The 22,001-nt window shown below is 43.2% G+C and overlaps 1 long non-coding RNA gene across 5 annotated transcripts in view; it reads right to left on the bottom strand.

The window, feature by feature from the left end:
• Positions 1-22,001, bottom strand: part of LOC123383706 — a 55,942-nt gene that overhangs the window by 31,461 nt on the left and 2,480 nt on the right. For 4 of the 5 annotated variants that reach the window (XR_006593630.1, XR_006593631.1, XR_006593632.1 and 1 more), the window contains exons 3-7: positions 21,261-21,324; positions 13,469-13,488; positions 9,188-9,292; positions 7,323-7,423; positions 6,235-7,096 (exon numbers count right to left, since the gene is read on the bottom strand). This is a non-coding gene — a long non-coding RNA (uncharacterized LOC123383706). Of the gene's footprint in view, positions 1-4,825; positions 5,101-6,234; positions 7,097-7,322; positions 7,424-9,187; positions 9,293-13,468; positions 13,489-21,260; positions 21,325-22,001 lie in introns of those variants that run through there. The other variant, XR_006593633.1, reaches the window with a different exon arrangement.

Here is a 22,001-nt window from a genome sequence, read left to right as displayed (position 1 = left end):
GAAGAAAAAACCACGGACAGCCCTGAGAATGCAAGGGACTGTGCTGCTCACTGACCATCCAGCGCTTCCTGGAAGCTGCCCAGCACCCCTCCCCAGTACTCAGCCCCACCACTGAGGAGACACCAAGTGGCTGGGAAGCCTCCAGAGTCTCCCCCAGGCCTGGGGGCGGAGCCTGCTGGATACCCAGCTCTGGCTCTTTGCCCACACTCAGAGGAACTGGGTCCTCAGGAGCAAGGAAGCCTTTCCAGCTCTGAGGCACCCTGGATCAGAAAAGCCTAATGGGCGCCTTCTCTGGCCATCGCTGAGCCTGCAGAGGACCGGCCCCTCCATGGGCGTGCTGTGTGCGCGCCCTCTGCTGGCCGCTGTGGGAATTCCTGCAATGTTCAAAGCCATGGCCGCTCAGCTGGAGATACTGAGGGTGTAGCTGGTCCAGTTAAGCCTGCCCTCCAGATTGGGAAGGGTCTTATTGACAGGGCCTGGGACACAAAGAAATGTTTTCCTTCTCCTTTTTACTGAATAAGGAATGAAACCGAATTTATTGATACAATGATGTAATTTGTAATGCTTTAAGCAGCATTCCCAGAAAGACAGACTGCAAATTGACACATGCTGAATGAACGACAGGCAGTGGTATTTACTATGAAAATACATGGGTTGAATAAAAAATTGACACCCTTGAGAAAGAGATACAGGCTTCCAGCTATGAAATGAATATGTCATTGGGATACAATGTACAGGTTATAGAATATAGTCAACCCTGTAAGAAAATATTGCATGCTTTCACATCATAGCTACGCTTGTCTAGGTATATGGAGAGCATGTTGTATACACACGGAATCACTATGATATACGCCTGAAACTAATACAACACGGTGTGTCTACTATATGTCAAAAAATTTGACAATACTTTAACTTTCTCCTTCACCATTAAAATTTATTTCTAATTGAGAACACATGAAATTCCTTTTACACCATATCCTCTAATGTCACCATCTTGATGTTGAGAGCTTATTTTTCACGTTGTCAATAATGTGTTTGATGACACAAATGTGACAAGGTCAGAATGCATACCTAGAGGGAGCTACACATCTGTTATGAATTTCCTGCCTCTATATGGGTAATATTTTCTATGAAAAGTGCTTTAGGGATGAAGATGTGTGAAATAAGTTCCATCAGACTCATAGGTAGATAATTGTGCCTTGAAATAATTGCCATGTCTTCACAATCACAGGAAGGCTAGGTGAAGACAGAGATTTCTCTTTTCATGTAAGAGAAAGGGGTGGTGTTTTAAACTTCTCACTTACAATCCACAATCCAGAGATCAGCAGTAGATGTAAGAATAGCAATGCACTATCATGTTGCACATAACTAGTTCTGTTGGAGAAGTGGAGAAGGTACACTAAAGGTGGCTGATTGAACTAAAACAAACTCTGGTCTCTAGCTTAGAGACCCCGTCCTCCGGGTTCTTCTTCCCTTGTTTGCTGCACATTTAACCCCCCCCCCCCACACACACACACAAATACGGAGGCTGATAACTAAAAATTACCCTTCCTGCTCTCAATCAGGGTTGAGATCTTTGGAGACATACGGTCTCCTCTGAGCCCGCTTGTGTTAAATAAATCTCCAATCCCCCAAGATCTCTGAGTGCCACTTGGTTTTTCCACCAGTGTTCCAACCTGGTTCCATAACAAATTTGGTTCCCTGAGCAGGAAACCCAACCATGCTGGCTCATTGTTGCCACCAGTTTGGGAGAACAGCGAGGCGGTACCGGAATGAGGGATCCTAAGGTAGAGTGAGCAACCTGCCTAAATATCGGCAGTCTCCTTCTCTGTCCCATTCAGGCCAGCACCTCACCGCCATTCCCACCGGACACGAGGAGACTTGGCTGGTGAGGTACTGGACCCGAGGGTCAGAACCGGTAAGGCTGGGGCCAATCTAGTCAGGGCCACTCACAAGAGTGGAAGGGGCACCTGTTTACTCCCCAAGACTTCAGAAGCCTCACAGGTAGGGATTCTCTGGTAGGGAATATAATAACATCTGGTGTGTATGTGAATGTGAATGTGCGATTCGGTCTCACTTGCCTGCTGAGTAAGATTCTGTGGCTCCACAGACAGGTACCCTTGGGGTCCCTAGGGGCCCATGGAGACTGAGTGGGCCTGTCTGAGATTCCATAATGAATGGCACTGGGTCTGTGGTGATATAAGAATGGCTTCTGATCATGTGTCACAAGGCTGGGACCTCTGGGGCTGAGCGTCACCTGGGTTCCTTCAGGAAATGGCCAGGCAAGCATCTGGCTGGTCTCCTCATTGGAAAGGGCGCCCCTGTCCCTCTGTCCTTGTGACTCCGCCTCACGGGAGAATTGTGGAGTTGGGATGGAGCAAGGAGAGCCAGGCAAAGGTTTAGGCTGCTTTACCCGGAGACTCACCCAGGGAGCCAAAGAAGCGACAGACTGCTCCCCTAATGTTCCCCTCTTCATGACAATTTAGGCTCCCCTCCCCTCCCCTGAGCTTGAAACTCCTCCCCCAGAGGGCTGGCTGCTGCCACTGCTGCCACTGCTGCAGCCTCCCCAGCCAAGGCACTGCCACTGCAGCCACCCATTTTCCTCCCCTCCATGCAAGACAACCCTCCCCCACAAGGCCCTGTGGCCAGATTGTGCCCTTGGCCAGGTGCAGGTTCTCTCCAGATGCAGGTCCACATATGTTGATATCAGAGGGTCTCAGGGAGATCACAACAGGGGGCTTATAAGACCATAAATATGCCCAGCAGCAAGGGAGGAGGCCGAGAACCTCCTTAGCAAGGGGTCAATGATCCTACTGCAAGGGGAAAGGACATTAGAAAGAATAAGTGTCCCAACAAGGGAAAGTCCCAAAAACCCAGCAGATATCAGGAGGAACCTCCAGAAGAGGACCTTATTGGTCTAGCCGAGATAGAACCCAACTAAAAGGAGACACTGACTCTCTCTCCCTGTTCCTCTGCTTAATAGATGTGAGGGATTCTCCCTCATTTCCCAGGTTAACAGCTATAATTCGAGGGTGCCATGGGGCACACTCTGGTCTTTACCTGCTACCAAGCTGCACACGCTGCCTCAAGCCATTTATCTCCATGACTGATACAGAGACAGGACCCCAACACGCCAGGCAAAATGAGGGGCACCCATCTTCTCAAGGGCAATGGCCTGTACAGAGGTTGCCGCAGTGAGGTTGGAGCTTTGCACTCAGGGAACTGTCATGCCCAGGGTTCCTACACATTCTGCCTCCAACACTAAGAGCATCATCACAGAGCCCCTCCTGGATGGCCCATCGCCCTCTCCACACACCGTGACCAGCTCCATCCTTTCTTCCTTGCCTCCTCTTTGTCACTGCTTCTCTCTACTGTCTCCCTCTGTTTCTTCCTCTCACTCCTTCAGACATGCCCAATTCCCCCATCACTGACTCATTGTCTCTCTCCCTGCCTGTCTCTTTCTCTGCCTCTCCCCAGGCCCTCATCCTTCTGCTCTATGCAGCCCTGTCCATGAAGCATGGCACCACATGTCCTGTGTCCTCCTCTCTCCTGTCATCTTTTAGCCCATGCCCTGATCACAGTGTATGCGACTCCTGTTTACAGAAGCTGCTCATGATGACCTGTACTGCAGCATTGCTGTTCCAACCACTCCTGGGAAGCATGTGGACAGCCAGACCTTGACCCCTTGGTGGCCCAGCCATGAACCCAAAGTTTCTGGAGGGCCGGTTGTGTCCACAACCTGGGAGGAAGGAGGGCCCTGCAGACATCAGTGGCTCAAGGGCAGAATGCATGGGCTTTAAGTCCAGGACAGAGCCCTATGTTTACAACAAACCCTGCCTTGGTGGTGAGGGAGGAAAGGGTTTCATGTGTTTGACCTCTGCCCTGCCCATCCGTCACTAAGAAAACAGTGGGATGAGGGGCACCTGGGTGGCACAGTCGGGTAAGTGTCTGACTTCAGCTCAGGTCGTGATCTCATGGGTTATGAGTTTGAGCCTCTCATCAGGTTCTGGGCTGACAGCTCAGAGCCTGGAAACTGCTCTGGATTCTGTGTCTCCCTCTCTCTCTCTGCCCCTCTCTCGCTTGTGTTCTGTCTCTCTTTCTCTCCTGCTAAATAAATAAACAACCATTGCACAAAAAAGAAAGAAAGAAAAGAAAAAAAAATAAAGAAAACACTGAGAGGAATACGAGACATCATAAATCTCACCCCAAAAACGACTACCATAAATCTACCTCAGCTCCCACCTGGATTGGTGCTACTGCGAGGTAGCTGGTAGTTGGGAAAAGACCACAACATCTGGATTAATACAGGGTTTCCTCACTGCAAGCATTGCAGTGTTCTACTGCAAATATGTCTTCCCTGGGAATTCATAATATTTTTACTACATGAACAGCTGCAGTGACTCTGCAAAAGCACGTTTCCCAGAGATGGGAAAACTGATGAATTATGAAATTTGGAAAAAATTAACCTTTGACTAAGAGCATTCAAAATTGCTAAGCATATTGCAGAAAGTAGGACTTTTCGTGTTTTTCAGTTAGTGAGTTTCACAACCAATGTTCTAACCAGGTTAATGACTAACTCTGTACAGAAAAGGAGTAAAATAACAACAATTAAACTGTTTCAGTTTTCAGGAATATTCCCATGAAAGGAGGTCTGGAAGAAGTGAGCCAGGCCAGGAGACCTGAGTGTCAGGTGAGATGTCATCCTCCTCATGTTATTTCCACAAACACACAGTGGCTTCCCTGTGGTCCTCAGTCTCCAAACACTTATGGCTTCTGGAGGCACCACCAAAGATGACAAACAAGCTAAGAACAGAGAGGCCTGTAGGCTCTTGAGAAAGAGTTTTACTCTTTGTACAGTAAATAACGCCATAGATATATGTCAGAACATACAACCTAGAGACAACACCAGGAGAGAGTGCTGTATAAAGAGATAAAAGATTCCAGAGAGAGAGTTACAACTGAAAATTGTTGTATCATTTCCCTTGACCTTCGCTGTGTCCATAGTAGGGACTGAATTCTTGTTTCTCACAGAAGCTGCACCAGGTTCTGCATTTGATAGAGGCCAAAGAAGGGATGGAGGTTTTTTCCGGTTTGCACAGACTGCATGGAAATAAAAACATACAAAACAAAACAAAACAAAACACCTCCGTGCCTTCCTCCAACATCTTGCACTGCTTTCTACAATCAGGTCCCTTACCAGAAACAGAGGGCTTTCCACATGACAGAGGTGACCCCTTGGGACTCAGGGGAGCCTTGAGGAAGGCACCAGAAGGCTTTGTTTGGATATTTTTTAATCAGCCAACTGTGGACAGGTCAGGGCTCAATTCATTGGAAATCAACACTAAAAGAAGGGTTTCCTAATACACATCATGGGAAACGACAATTCATCACAGATTAAAAATTAAAATATGAATGGCTTAGTTAAGATAATGTCTGCAAATGTCAGCATGAACAGCACACTGTCCTTTTCTACAAGGCATGTGTGGGATTTTTCAAGTGCTGTACTGTATATATCATCTGCCTTATGTATCTGACAAGGGATTATGTAAGTATTCATGAAAAGAAACGACCTTGAGGAGACTAATACTATAGTAATGAGGAAGGGAAATGTTAACGCTATGTGGATTGAGCTGCAAAGTTTCAGAGTTACACTAATAAAATAACATTACAGAAGTGAAATTTCACAAGGATTTACTTTACTGAGAACTATAGTTCACAATACAAAAAAAAAAAAAGAATAAAGGGACCTGTAAACAGAGGAAGAAATGTCTGCTTTCTTTCATCAAAGCATATTTTCTCTGAGCATTTATCCAAAAGCCAATTCAAGAAAGCTCATCAGGACATACAGCCTCCAATTCATGCTGTTGTTCACGTTATTTATGTGAAACAAAAGAAACAGCCTTCAACATTGTCTCAAGGTGGAAGGGGCGCTGACCCACGATCTTTCTAGCACCCTCTCTCCAGTTAAGTGTAACCGGGAGGTGGCAGGGGGACCCACAGTCAGTGGAGGGGTGGGAGCTTTACCACACACAGGGACAGACCCAAAGAGCCCTGCTGGCTGGGGCATCTGGGGGAACTAGTGTCCTGCCACCACTGTGAGACAACCTGTGCCCTCTATAACCACCTGGGACTGTTTGCATGAGACCCAACAGTGACACTCACTGGAACGAGAAGCCAATTGTGTGGATGTTGCTGCAGAAGTTAAGCTACCGCATTTCAAAATGTGCTCCGTACCTCTCCATGGAGGGATCTCCTTGTCAGGTCCCCGTGCCATTGGCTTGTGCCTCCTGAATTCCTCTAGAAGCCTCTGTCTTTGGATGACTTCCAGTCTTAAAGATCGAGATGAGTCAATTTCACTAAGAGTTACCACAACCAGGCCTCCATTGGACACCAAATGGTTTAGCCTTTTTTAAAACGTCACAGCGCCCTTAAAAGAAATATGCCAAAATCCTGTACCTGCATTTCAAGTAGGCAACCTCCCTGCTCTGCTCCGCCACTGCCTTCTTCAGATCATGAGCCCCGAACTCGAGAGAGAAACACATCTACGTTTAGTTGTGGCGGGGTGTGCACAAGAGGAGGAGAGGAAACATTCTTACCCAGTTGTCCTGAAATGCCTTGTCACAAAGAGCAATCAGAAACAGTCAGCACATCAATAAAACCCATGTGGAGAGATTCAGTGTCCCGTTATGATCATCTGCGTTAGGTGCTGAAGCACTTAGGAACTACTAGGCAGAGTGCAGGCTACCTGGTGTCTGAAGGTGAGCTCTGACTGCTGCAGCTGTTCTTGTGTTTCTTCTATTCTTCTCCTGGGCGTGCAATGGCTTTCATCAGATGAAGCACCATGTTGAGCGTGATGTTAATTGGCCCAGTTTCCCATCACAAGAACTGAATTCTGCAGTGAGGATCTTTCATTGTAAAGCTCAAATCTTCTTTTCCTTGTATCCTTATCATATTTCTCATGGTTACAACAAGTGCGTCTCTAAAATGGGATCTTCATACTTGTCGATGTGATTTGTCCTTGACCAAACTGCTTCCTGAGGTGTGTAATCATTTCCAGGACCTCGAGAAACATGTTCAGGAACCATTTCCACATAGTCTGGCGAGGATCAAGGATCAGGAAATCTTTAGTTAATTAACTTGTTTAGATTAATAGTTTTAACTTATCATCTGGAAAATGTCACATCTCTCTTGAAGTCTCTATAAAAATGAATGTCTCCTGAATGTTTGTGTGTATGTGTGTGCTACTTGGCTCTAAACACTGTACAAAGTTTCAAAGTAATAAAATGGCTGTCGTGAGAGCTGCTGGTAGGAGCTGAACTCACTTGTAGTTCCGAAGCTCTTCTGCAGCTAATTTCACTTTCTCCTCTGTGGCTGACAGCTGCTTCTCCCCTTCCACTGCTCCCATTCTTTCAGTCCCAGCTTCCTATGAGGGGAAAGAAACATATATTTCCTGGTAACCCATGTAAAATTCTGCCTTTATTCCCTCCCTGAAATCTGAAGGCAGGACTCAAATGTCCCCTCTCCCCTTCCCCGTAAATGCACAGATCCACAAATACAACCAGGGGGAAGCAATGACACCCACCATCAAGGGACTAAACAAACACCAATTCCAGCATGCTTGCAAGTCTTTGGCAACTCTGAGCTCCTCTTCACAGCTCTCTATTCGTACTCATCAATACATCACATAAATATAAAAAGCCCAGCTGAGATGCACTAAGAGCCCTCCCAGTCTCAGGCTTTTGTTATTGGAACAGCAAAAGTGTTTTTCTTTTCAATGTACAAAACTAAGCCTGGCCAACTCATCCCAACTAAACACATAAGGATGACGCAGGGGTTTCTGACTTGACTGATTTCTCCCAAGAGCCCAGAACTTTCAATCAAGGCTCAGGCCATGACACTGCCATAGAGACATCTTTCTTGGACATGGTGTCATTATCACTGTACAATGACCTCCTGGATATTTCTACAGTTCGCGAGGGAACTCCTGCCACCTGCCTCAAAGACACCAGTTGACAAGAATGTAAAATACACTGGTTAAAAGAAAATGATGTGAATTGCCCACCTTTATAATGTTGTCTTCTGGAAAAGGAATGCGGGGAGGGGAAGGGAAGGGAAGGGAAGGGAAGGGAAGGGAAGGGAAGGGAAGGGAAGGGAAGGGAAGGGAAAGAAGGAAAGGAAGGAATACTGAGTTCACAGGTTTCAGTAATGCTGGCACTCCTGATCTCCTACCAGACATAACTCCCATATCATCTGCAGCAAGATACCATCACAGTACACCTGAATTTTCCTCCCAATATTTCCTACCTAATGTCTAGAGTGTAAACAAAAATATATACACATATGGCAGTCATGTCACTATGATGGGGCTGAAATGTAAAGGACAATGAAAATGAACCCTGAGGTTTTCACAAAGTGAAGGAAGGTGCAGATCACAGAAATTAAGGCAGAAGGGAGGATCACAATTCTTTACTGATTACTACGGTAAAAGTATGGTTGGTGTTAAATGTGCTCAACGAAAGAAAATTATCCCCACTGTCTGACACAATCGTTCTTACAACGGTGTTTGTACCAATTAACACCTGAAAATCTTACTTACTTCTGTGAGCTTCTGTCTTTGTCCACACATTCTACCACGAACGTCTACTTTCTTCTTCAGCGTGCCCCATTTTGCATCCCTTGCCCCTTTCACACTCCTAAGTCCATCACAGTGGCCCCCAGTTCCCTTTTGCTGTCTGTCAAGCATAAAACAGTTTCCTTGAGTGTGCACACCTATTCTACGAGTTTGGCCATGAGGGCGTAGAGGAGAAAGGACAAGATTACTAAGACAGGAAGCCACTTTTTACCTTCCCAGAGGAAACTCATTCTACCAAGTGTGGTTTTCTCCCCTCCAAAGCAACACCTATTTCAGGTTACATTATTAGACATCAAGACTCCCTGCATCAAATCCTTGCTGCGTGCAGTAGTATCTCCCGACTTTAAGACATATTTGAGAAAGGTGGAATGACTATAGAAGAACGTACACTATAGCGAATATACTTACCAATACTAAAATGTAGACTTAAATGTTTATGATGGGAATCTTTCTAATGCATGTATTTTACCACAGTGAAAGAAGAGAAACTTAAAAAAAAAAGTAATGATGTTCAGTTCTCTGATTTATATAACACTTGATAGTAAATTACGTTACCTGATTCTTTTGGATCTTAAGCTGAGCATTTTCTTTCTGCAGAGGCTGTTTTTCGGACTTTGATTTCACTCCCTTGGTATCAACTTCATTAAGGGAGAGGTGAACCTGAGAAAAATATTCACTCTAGTGATTTCTTCCCAGGAAGAAGATCACTCAGTAGATAACATATAAATTGAATATTCTAAGACAGGAAGATTTGTTTTTCTTCAAAGCTAAAGTGTTCATTGGAAATCCTGCAGGAAATAGAGGGAATTTACTTCTGAAACTTCTGAAGTGTTTACTAAATTAGCACCTTTCAAGTTCTTTGTAGATTTTTCCTTTCCCTGATTTGCAAGAAGATAGAAACAGAACGTGTACGAGGCTTTCCAAACATACACTGGACAATGTGTCACGAAGAAGCATTGTCAGTAGAACATACCCCACAGTCAGTCTCTGTATCATTAAAAATCCAGTTTGGGACAAAGGGAAAAGCCAGACACATAAAGAAATGAAGGCCGAGGAGAATGGTGGAAGGGGTAAATGTTTCAGAGCAACTATCTTGGTTTTGAGACAATGGAACTGTGACTGGATGACAATGAAAAAACGAAGAAAGTGTAAAATCTTTCGAGCCAAACAGCTCCAATGAATGACTTTTCTTTACGGAAAAGAAATATTGTCACCAGATTCTCTTTCAAAATTCTCTGAATAAAGAGGAACACAACTGTTCAACATGGTGAGAAACCTCTAGTGCTCTCTCCTGACACCACTGAATGATATAAAACTTAAGCCAGGGTTATGAAAACAAATTCTGCCTCACTCCTACCTAAAAGAGGTACTGTGGTGTTCCTGCTTGAAACAGAAGTTAACAGCATGGAAGGTTGAGGGGCTCAATTCACCCAATGACCAAAAGGGCTCAAACATCAAATTATGGTAACTCAGGAAGCCCCGATTCTTGACATTCTGATTTGTCTCAGACTGCAGCGAAGCGTGCGCACTTGGAGCGATGTCCTAAAAAATTCATTAGTGCGCTCAAGTGTCTCACGGTTGTTCTTCAACAAAACACATAATCATCAGGAATACTTACTCCTTTCTTTTACTTCCATTTTTAAAGGACAAAGAAGGGATTTTAATACTTTTTAAAATTTAGTTTTTGCGAGAGAGACAGAGCGAGCGAGCAGGGGAAGGGCACACAGAGACAGAGGGAGAGTATCCCAAGCAGGCTCCCCACTATCAGCATGGAGCCTGATGCAGGGCTCAAACTCATGAACCATGAGATCATGACCAGAGCTGAAAGCAAAGTTGGATGTTTAACCAACTGAGCCACCCAGGCACCCCAGGACAAAGAAGGGACTTTTATCTTACATCTATGTGCTTCATAAGAGGGAAGATTATTTTGCCACAAGGTTTCTTGGGCACATTTCTTTGCCCCATTGATCTACACAAATATGTAATAAAGGATTCAGAATTCAAAAACATTAATTACACTGACATGAAAACCTACCTCTTGTGGGTAAGTCACTACAGAAATAAAGGATGTGGTATTTTACATATGTGATGATTGCTTTGAATTTAGCCTGGTAGAGGATGGGATGAAATGGGACATCAGGATAAAAGAGGAGATGGTAAAATCAGTGAACCATAAGTGAATGCATTTCTAGATGAAATCATGAAAATGAAAAAAAAATGGGGGGGATGATTATACCTGCTGTTCACAAATGGATATTTTTTTCTGAGCGTTTTGAATTTTCCTTCATGTAGTACTTAATCTTCTCAGAAACTTGATTTAAATTAACCAAAAAGATTACTAAAGCAATTTCTCAAGATTATTACCAAAACCAGTAAAATCAAATTACCCATTGTGTCTGGCACTTTGGTCACATGTAACATTTTGGCATTACTGTGGTCCCTGAAGAAGGTAAGTTTTAGTTACTGGCATTTTACTTTTCTTTCTCTCCTTTTTCTCCTCTCTCTCTCTCTCTCTCTCTCTCTCTCTCTCTCTGTTTCTTTTTCTTTCAGAGAGAGAGAGAGAAAACACATGAGTGGGTGAAGCGTAGGGAGAGAGAAAGAATCTTAAGCATATTCCAGACTCAGCGGGAGTCCAAATCAGGGCTCGATCCCATGACCCTGTGATCATTTCCTGAGCCAAAATGGAAAGTCAGATACACAACCAACTGAGCCACACAGGTGTCCCCTAATATGCCATCATTAAGCAAGATTGTTCTTAGAATATATGAACAGTTCAAATTTCCCTGACTTCACTGGAGGAGAAATGGAGAAAATCAAGTATCCTACATACTTATATTCTGTATTTCATGATCAAATAAATAAATCAGTGCAATTACTTTAAAAACAAACATCAAACAGAAAAAATAACCTACCTAATTTCATCCAGGTTTTCCCCCACTTTCACTCACGCTTTAAAAATAAAGAAAGGGACTCCTGGGTGGCTCAGTCAGTGGAGGTCCCACTTCAGTATGGTCATAATCTTACCATTCACCAGTTTCATCCCATATCAGGCTCACTGCTATCCACACATAGCCTGCTTCAGATCTTCTGTCCTCCTCTCCCACTGCGCCCTCCTCACTTGCACCCTCACACCCTCTCATAAATAAATAAATCTTTTAAATAAATGGATCCATGGGGCGCCTGGGTGGCTCGGTCGGTTAAGGGTCCGACTTCGGCTCAGGTCATGATCTCACGGGTTGTGAGTTCGAGCCCCGCGTCGGGCTCTGTGCTGACAGCTCAGAGCCTGGAGCCTGTTTCAGATTCTGTTTCTCCCTCTCTCTCTGACCCTCCCCCGTTCATGCTCTGTCTCTCTCTGTCTCAAAAATAAATAAACGTTAAAAAAATAAATAAATAAATAAATAAATGGATACATAAATAAATAACTCTAACTAACTGTAACTCTAACTCTATCTATAACAAGAACCTCGGGCTTCTGGGCACGTGATCAGTTGATTTTGGCCCAGGTCATGATCTCACGGTCAGTGAGATTGAGCCCATGTGAGGCTCTATACTGAAAGCATGGAGGCTGCTTGCGATTCTGTATCTCTCCTTCTCTCTCTGCCTCTCCACCACTCGTGCACACACTCTCTTTTTCAAAATAAGTAAATAAACATTTAAACAAATACTGAGAGAGAATTTATTCTAAATGTCACTTTTTTGGCACTAGAGGCCTCCAATGTCTTTCTGCTGTTCCACATGGTCCCGTCCATGGCACCCAGGGTGGGATGCTCAGGTGCATATGGGCTTGGAATCAAACACACTTGGGTAAAAATTTCAGCTTTACTACTTAGTAGCTAGAACCCTGGATAACTCCTAATGTCCCCAAATCACAAGATGGTGAAAGCCCAAGATGCAAACCTTACCACCTGCATTATTGGTAAACACCATGCATGCAGGGGACACTCATCTTACACGTGGATAGCACATGGAAAGCACCTAGAACAGGGCCCAGTACTCCAGAATCTTCTGACAGGCATTGAATTCTATTGTTCGGTCCCAAGCTGCAAGCTTACCTTCTATTTGTACAATGTGAGAGCTCTGCTGCCCTGAGGTCACCCTTCTCTATACCAGCAGTGCTGTATTCCCCATAGCAACACCAGCATTTGAGGACCCACTATATGCCGGGTCACTTGATCAGCCCAGTCCCTGAAACCCATACACAATCCATTAGCCCCATTTTGCATCTTGTTCACTTCCACTCACTCTCCACTGACACTAGAGGGTCTCTCCACCAGGATTAATAACACATGCTTAAACCTCTCTAGTGACACACACGTGGCCTGGCAATATCTGACCTCTTATGTAAGCCTTGAGCTTCTTGACAGGCTCAGATAGTACCTCAATCTGTACATTTCCCCCAGTAGGCAGGTCATGCCAAAATACTCCTGCCACTGGATTCTTAAACATTTCTGACCCAGAGTTAAATTCATCCACTTCTCTCTAATTCTCTGATTTTTTCCTCTACTTGGTCACCTATCTCAGTTGCCTGCAACTCAATCTGTGTTATCACATAGGATGCAAATAAGGAAAAGTCACTGTAAAGAGTTAAGGGACTAACTAGACCATATAAGTCAATCTCTTTATTTCTAGCTGAATTAGAAACCACAGTGAACAGCTGTATAAAAAAAAGTTTAAGGGGCACCTGGGTGGCTCAGTCAATTGAGTTTCCAACTCTTGATTGTGGCTCAGGTCATGATCTCATGGTTTGTGAGATCGAACCCCGCATCAGGCTTTTGAATCTTTTTTAAAAAATTAAAAACAATAGATTACAAGGAAAATAGAAGCCTGAAATCTTACCTTCATATACTTGATTCTCCCTAGAAGAGGGATAAAGAAAATTAAATTTGATGTAGAAACAATATTTTTTATAAAAGTATACCTCATGACAACAATGTCAAAATCATAATCCAATGTGGTATTATAATAAAGGGTGGTTCAGCAAAATAAATTATGTTTATAACTGTTGCAATTCTGGTATAGTTAACATACAATGTTATATTTGATTTGGATGCACATATTGGGATTCAACAATGCTGTACATTACTCAGGGCTCATCCTGGTAAGGGCACTCTTTAATCCCCATCACCCATTTCTCCCATCCCTCCACCATCCTCCGCTTTGGTAACCATCACTTTGTTCTCTAAAGTTAGGAATCTGTTTCTTGGTTCGTCTCTCTCTTTTCCCCCCCTTTGCTCATTTGTTCTGTTTCTTAGATTCCCCATATGAGTGAAATCAGATGGTATTTGTCTTTCCTTAGCATTATATCCTCTCTATCAATCTGTGTTGTTGCACATGGCAAGATTTCATTCCTTTTTTTGCTGAGTAATGTTCGTGTGTGTGTGTGTGTGTGTGTTAATGTATATATCACCTCTTCTTCGTCCACTTATCTATGGATGGACACTTGGGCTGCTTCCACAATTTGGCTATTGTAAATAACGCTGCAGTAAACATAGGGGTGTGTCGTAGACTCTAAGTCTAAAGTTCTCTTTTGGCCAGCAAAAGAGCAGATCCAGGATTGAAACTAGAGATGGCTAATGTCCAGGAAAAGGACAAGAACCCCGAATAAGGGTCCTTGCCCCATATTTATTCAGATCAGAAGGCTTGCAAACGTGATGGGTGTGTACAAAGAGACAAAGAAACAAGGACCATTAACTTGTGGATGTGAGGGGAAAAGGGGGAATTTGAAGATATACACTGTTTTGGGTTTGGGTCAACATAAAACAAAATCCAGGCTTCGAACAGATGGGTAGATGGCTGTTAACAGCAGACAGGAGGTGCTGTGCCTATTTATCTTTGCCAGCCTAGGGGATGAGACAGATAGTGAGAATAACCTCAGGGTTAATAAGCCACCTTTTCTTTTGTTAACCATATCCACTCCAGGCTGCTTTTCCTGCATGGCAGTAGTCCAAAGTCCAATTCACCACTGTACCCATCCTGGCCCTATTCTCCTATGAAAGCACCTTTCTGCTATGGTACTAAATTTGGGGTCTTTCACCCTGAATATCTAACTTGTTATTTCTGTGTATTGACCATCTTTCTGTCATTTCTATTTCAGTCCTTTGCCTCTGTATATATTTTGGGGGCTCAGCACCCCCTCCCTATTTTGGGGACTTTTGTACCTCCATATTCCCAGTACCTTTTTCCTCCCTATTCTCAGAGTGTCTTTGCACCCCCCCCCCCCCGATTCTTGGGATGCCAATCTGGTTTAGCCAAACTCGGTTGTGAGTATTATCTTGACTATGTTATTTCTTTGTGCCTTGTGAACCCATTGGTGTAAGCCCAGGGGATTCCTAAGGTTATCCCACACAGAGGTACTTACCTCCTTTAGAAGTAGTTTTTTTTTTTTTTTTTTTTTTTTTTTTTTGTATTCTTTGGGTAAATACCCAGTAGTGCAGTTATTGCCTCACAAATCATTTCTATTGTCAGTTATCTGAGGAAAGTCCATACTGTTTTCCAAAATGGCAACAGCAATTTGCATTCCCAGCAGGAGTGCATGAGTGTTCCTTTTTCTCCACATCCTCGCCAACACTAGTTTTTTTCTTGTCTTATTGATTTTAGCCGTTCTGACAGGTGTAAGGTGATATCACGTGGTGGTTTTGACTGCATTTCCCTGACCATGAATGATGTTGAGCATGTTTTCATGTGTTTGTTGACCTTCTGAATGTCTTCTTCGTGGAAATATCTGTTTGTGACTTTGGTCCATTTGTAAATTGTATTATTTGCTTTCTGGATGTCGAGTTGTATAATTTATTCGTATATTTTGAGTACTAACCCTTTATCACCTATTTCATTTGCAAATATCATCTCGCATTTAGTGGGTTGCCTTTCAGTTTTGTTGATTGTTTCTGTCTCTGAGCAGGAGCGATTTATTTTGATGTAGCCCCAATAGTTTAATTTTGTTTTTATTTCCTCTGCCTCAGGAAACACTCTAGAATAGTGTACCTGTGGCCTACCATACTAAAACTTTAGAAGTAGAATAACCTATAGAAATAATTTCCTTTCTACTTGCTGATATTTCAACAACCATTTCTATGGAAGAAAATTAAGGTAGAAATCTTATTTTTGACCAAAAGCTCTGTTTACATTCTATGAAACAGACACCAAACTACTAATTTTCAATAATGGAAATGGCAGAGTTATTTTAGTGTAATAACCAATGCACCATTTACTTCCAATTCTTTTTTGTCAAGTCCAATAACCATAATAAACTTCAGAACCACAAATATCTCAGAGATTCAGACAAAACAAAAGTAAAGGTAAAATCTTTGGACTAAAAGATGCCTCTGACTCACCAGAAACACTGGAGAAATGTCTGCTGCAGTTGGCTATTTTCTGAACTGACAAACAATTCTGTCAAATCGGGTCCTATGATTTTTCCCCCATCACCAACCATAAAGGTTTTCAAATCAGAGAGGAAGGGGGAGATGGCTAGAGAAAACACACGAGCAACAACAGAAATGAAAACAAACGTTTCCAGAAAGTGCAAAAAGTGCTTCCTTGACGAGAGTCATTCCCTGAAGACATTATAAAATTAGACCAGGTACTTGAGACGTTATAGAGAGATCTGAACAAAGTAAATCAAATCATAGGAAGTATGTTCTCAGACCACAAATCACTCAAACTAGACATCAAGAACAAAAATGTCTTTGTTGGAAAATGACCCCAAAAAATGAAATTAAACAATAACCTTCTCAAAAAGACATGGACTCGATGGGAGTTGGGGGGGGGGGTTGGTAATGGCAGAAATAGGTGAAGTAGATCAAGAGTACACTTGTGATGAGCATGAGAAATGCATAAAATCACTGAATCATATGGAACACCTGAAACTGATATTGCACTGTATGTTAATTATAGTTGAATTTTAAAAAATCCATAGAGGTCAAAGAAGACATTTCTGCAGAAATTTTAGCATATTTAATCTAAATGATAACGAAAATTAAATGTATTAGAGGGAAATTTATAATATTGAGTGCATATAAAAGGTCCAGCTATTATAAAATTCTCTGCTTACTTATGATTACAAGTCTATCTATAAGGTACTTTGGTATACACACAGCAAAACCAGTTCACCAGAGGTAAATTAGACAAGCATTAGTTCCCATGGAGGCAGGAATGATGCTATGTTTCCAGTGAATTTCAAACACATCACAGCCAAGAGGGAAATGGTCAGGCAAAATATGGACAGGCTGAAATAATATTGGAGATGATGAGGAATCTTAAAGACGTTTACACTATATCTGTCATAAATAATCATCCTTATAAACCCTCTACCAGCCTCCAGGAGGTTAGTAAGCACTCCTCTCAAATGTCTCCTCATGGAAGAGCGAGAGGACAGATGGCTTACAAAGGAGCAGGAGCAAACTTATGGGGGCGACGACTGTGTTTGTTCTCTTACTGTGGTCACGGTTTCATTGCTGCTTACCATTTGTCAGATATCAATGAATTGTATTCTTTAAAAAGGTATTGCTATTCTATACAAAGTATACGACACTGAAGCTGTAGGAAAAACATAATAGGCAACTCTGAGAAGTTTTATTTTGCTGACAAACATATTGCAACTGTGTTTTAATAGTAAGAATTTGTAAGGCAATGTAAAACAGAATAATTAAGAAAATGCAAATTTAGAGTAGATAAGAAGTCAATGACTTCTATTGTAGATTCATGAAGAACCTGGATACAATCCTTTGGAATATCTCCAAACTATGCCCCAAATTCATGGAAGAATGGAAGAACGTAAAAACACAAAATGTACTAGAGATACAAATGAGATTCTTCTACAGAAAGATGTTTACAGATACGGATATATCTGAGAGAGATGGGCAACTGCTATTATACTAATATGCGATTATTTTCCAAAAAGAGGAATTACACATTAGCATTCACTTTTTGATGTTTTCTTTCAATGTTCACTTTGATTCTGAATCACAGCTCAAAATGTCAGATTTCTGAGGTACAAAAAGATTTGCATAATCAGGTTGTATAGTTTGATAATATCTGTGGGATTTTAAGTTTCCTGAACACACATCTCCAAATAGCCAGTGAAAGGAATTCATGTTTCTATTTCATGGTATTGTGCCAAAATCAATCAATAGCAACTCTGAAAATTGATCTCTAAAAGAACACAGGGGTGCCTGGGTGTCTCAGTTGGTTCAGCAACTGACTTTGGCTCAGGTCATGATCTCGCAGTCCGTGATTTCGAGCCCCACATCGGGCATTGTGTTGACAGCTCACAGCCTGGAGCCTGCTTCACATTCTGTGTCTCCTTCTCTCTCTGTCCCTCCCCTGCTCACACTCTGTCTCTTTCTCTCAAAAATAAACATTAAACAATTTAAAATGAAAAATAAAGAAAGAATACAAAATTCTGGGATATGGTCACCAAAACAACAGAACACATATCATTCTACAAAAATTGGACTTAGAAGCACTTTAGGAACAAAACACTCACAATGCAATTCACACTAATTCACATAGCAAGCTTAATTTTGTGCAAATGAACATGTCTAGAAAGTAGCCTCTGAAATCTGTAACATTTTAATCTTCAGCTCTCAGAGATGAGGTCACAAAAATGTGTAATGGTGGGACATATACACTGTCTTTGTCTAACCACTGTCTGAAAGAAAGCAGTAGCTGTCAGCACAATGATTGGTCATGGGGCGCAAATGCACCAAAGACACAGGCCATCTTGTCACGACGGTAAAACATCTTCAGCTGTGGGCACTCTTGGTGCATCTGGCAGCTGTCTGCCTACAGATATCAGGAGTTGACGCTGAACTAGATTAGATCCATTGGGGCCAATAACACTAGGTTCTCACAGTCAGTGGCCATGAGTAGGTGGAGGTGGGAAATGCAAGACAAGTTAGTTGGTGGAAGAATGCAGAGATGAGGCAAGGAGAGAGAGTTGAACCTGTCCGTGAGAGGCAGGTAAAGGGGGGAAATTCTGTAAAGACGATCAAGAATTTTCCTCCTTCGCAGTCTCAAAAGAAAGAGAATTGATTCTATTTAGATTGGAGGCATTCATGTGGAATGATTCTGCCTCAGTGCTAGGGTTATTCCTGACTACTGGGACTTTTCAGGTCCCTCTCTAAGGATCCGGTACATTCCAATCTAAAGAAATCTACTTATCTCTGTGGTGTTCCCTGTCTGTCTGCCACTCTCACTCTCCTAGGGGTATGAGTTTTGATTAGTCACACTGGGTACCTGGTATTTCGTTGTATTTGGACAATCCCAAGGACATTCAAAACCCTTCTTGTTTTGAATAAATCAACACTCTGCACATACGTAGCTAAAGAAAGGACAACAGGGCTGCCTGGGTGGCTCAGTTGGTTAAGCGTCCGACTTCGGCTCACGTCATGATCTTGCAGTCCGTGAGTTCAAGCCCCGTGTCAGGCTCTGTGCTGACAGCTCAGAGCCTGGAGCCTATTTCAAATTATGTGTCTCCCTCTCTCTCTGACCCTCCCACGTTCATGCTCTGTCTCACTCTGTCTCAAAAATAATTTAAAAAAAGTTAAAAAATTTAAAAAGAAAAGAAAGGACAACAATTTATTCACTTCCTGATCATGTTGCTCCTAGTGATTTTCCTATCGTAAATGTGCAAGCAAGATGCAGTCACTTAGTGTCTGCTGGGCTTATGAGGCTCCCAACGACACAGTTGGACACAGAGTCCCTGGAGGAAGCTTCCAAGACCAGTGGCAAAGGGATGCCTCAGAAGTTGTTAAAAGTCATCAAACCAGGACGTACAGAGTCCAAAGTCATTACACTTTTTAACACTCTAGTACTAACACCAATCCAGTTATCACTGTTCCCAGGCCTACCAAATATCACAAATATGAACAATGTGCTGATAGGAAAATGAACTAAATAAGAGCGTGTGACATTTTTAAAAACAACTTTAGTGAAATAATTCACACATCATAGAAATACCTATTCCAGTCAATTAGCTCAATAGCTTTTAGTATCCTCACAAATCCTTCCTTCTTGACACTATAGACCTACTATATTCGGGTTTACATCCTGTCCGCACCGCTCTTTTTGAACCAAGCAGCACAGACAGGACCCAGAATTTGATGTGGACAGCTGTGGCCACAATGACTTCAGGCTTGTGGAGAAACCTTCCCTGTGGTCCTCAGTCTTCAGGAAGAAATGAAGTTCCTCTGAAGTTCCCATCAAAAGCCCCATAGAAAAGCTGTTGTTTAACCAGTGTGAAAGAACCCAATTGGAAGGAAGAATCCACCGATGTCCCATGTTTACTCACATTTGTGTTTGGGGAACGGGGACACCCAAGCACAAGGAGCTAGAAACACAGCCTCTGTCCCTTCCTGTCCCTGTCCTTTAAGGGGACTCTAGGGTTCCAGGCAGGAGGTGGACATGGGGGATGGGGTGTAGGTGGGAAAGGGAGGAGTGGGGAGGGGTGGGACACAGGGGAGGGTGGTAATTGAGGATGTGGGAGGAGTATAAAAACAGGGTGGGGTTAGGGAAGGGGAGTGTCAGGAGAAGAAGGGGGTCAGAGACAGTACCAGGATCAGATCAAGTACAAGAGGGGAGGGAGGAGGGTTCAGACAGGTTAGTAGGTTAGCAGGTCAGTAAATCACTAGGTGAGCAGGACACAAACAGCAGGTTAAGTGGACTCTCAAAAGCAGGTAGAGCAGAGGAAGGTCCTTGTTCTTCCAAGCCCTCGCCTGTCTGGGTGTTTCCATAACAACCCGGAACATTTATACTCTCTCTGGACCAACCTGGTAGAGCAACATAGACACCCCATGTGACCTCATTTTTAAAAAGCCGCTTCCCAGCTGGTTCACCACCACGTGCCATCCCAACGACCGTTTCTCTCTGGAAACTTGGCTGACCTTCTGGTTTCTGGGCCCTCCTAACCCAGCTCCCTGTCACCTCTTCTGAGTGCTCTCTCCTTCCTATCTGAACTCCCATCTCCCACGGGCAATAGCTGAACAACCGAAGAAGCAAAGGAGGACAGAACTGCAAGAACAATCAAATACACAAACAGACAGGAAGGTTTAACCCTCTCTCAGTAAGTCAAAGAAGATAGAACATCCATAAGACAGAGATCTTGAAAGCAAACCATCGGAATCCCACAGCTATATCCATATATGTGTCCACACGGACATAACACTGCAGAGGACACATTCACTTTAGGCACAGAGGATACAGTTACAAATATTCACCCTACTTGCTACAGCCATAAGGGAAATTTCAAAGGAATGAAATTCTTTGAGAGGAATAAAATCACACAAGGCATGGTTTGGTATTAGAATGTGCTAGAAATCGCTAATAAAGAGGTAACTAGAAATTCCCATATGTTTAGACATTGAGAAATTCCTCTAGAAGTAGAATATGAGTCGAGAAATCCCAAAGAAACAGACCTACATTTGACCTGAATGATAGAAGCCTGATAAAAGTGTAATCCAAAATGTCTCCTGGCCTGCAATATCCTGGAATATTGGTGGGAGAATATTGTCTGATCCCCAAATCATCTCTAACTGACCTAGACATTTTAACACCACAAACAGTGGTAGATCTGTTATTTATCTGTGGGACCGTCCTAGCTATTGGCATGGGCTGTACATTATGAACTTACGGGGGGAGAGGGTGGTCGTCAGAGAAGAAATCCAGCTGACTCAATAGGGATCTCCTGAGGACTCCTGGAATGACAGGATTTTAAGAGAAATAGTTCATCCGCATCTCTCCTGGGGGACCCACAACAACACCGATTGTTGGCAGCTCCAGGTGTGCTGGGTGGGGAGGGCCAAGCAGGTGGGCAGGGTCCAGGGACCCAGGGGACTAGACAAACCTACTGTATTCATCTCTCCTGGGCTCTGTCCTGAGCTGAGCTTCCTAGTTTCTCTACATGATCGACTCAATGATTACCCATCTGAAAATCATTGTTCTAAATCCCTTCACTTTTATTTTTTTGGCAAATTAGTTGTAACATGAACCACTTGGGCACTGCTAAAGGAGCAAAGCAAGGTCTCCAACCTAAGTATAAAGAAACCATACAAAACAACGAAAACCAAACCCAAAACAAACAAGAATGAAAAACTAATAGTTACATTCCCTTAAGATCCTGCTGCCTGCCTAAAGAACCCCAGTGTTGGGCTTTCCTGGTTATAATGGAGAGGTCAGCTCCAGAGGGGGTGGAGACTGACTGGCCCAAAAGTGAATGGGAGAGAGGCCCTGATTATAAGGGGCCCCAGGGAATTCCAAGAAGGGTGGCCGGGGTCACCCTGATTATAACTGGAGCAGAGACCAGGGAAAGTAGACGCAGTGAACAGAGTTTTGGCAGCCTTGAACAAGTGAGATCATTCATTTAAGTGTCCCC

This window comes from Felis catus, unplaced genomic scaffold (assembly GCF_018350175.1).
Source record: "Felis catus isolate Fca126 unplaced genomic scaffold, F.catus_Fca126_mat1.0 Un_scaffold_39, whole genome shotgun sequence".
Classification (NCBI taxonomy): Eukaryota; Metazoa; Chordata; class Mammalia; order Carnivora; family Felidae; genus Felis; species Felis catus.
This window is presented reverse-complemented; position numbering and strand designations above follow the sequence as displayed.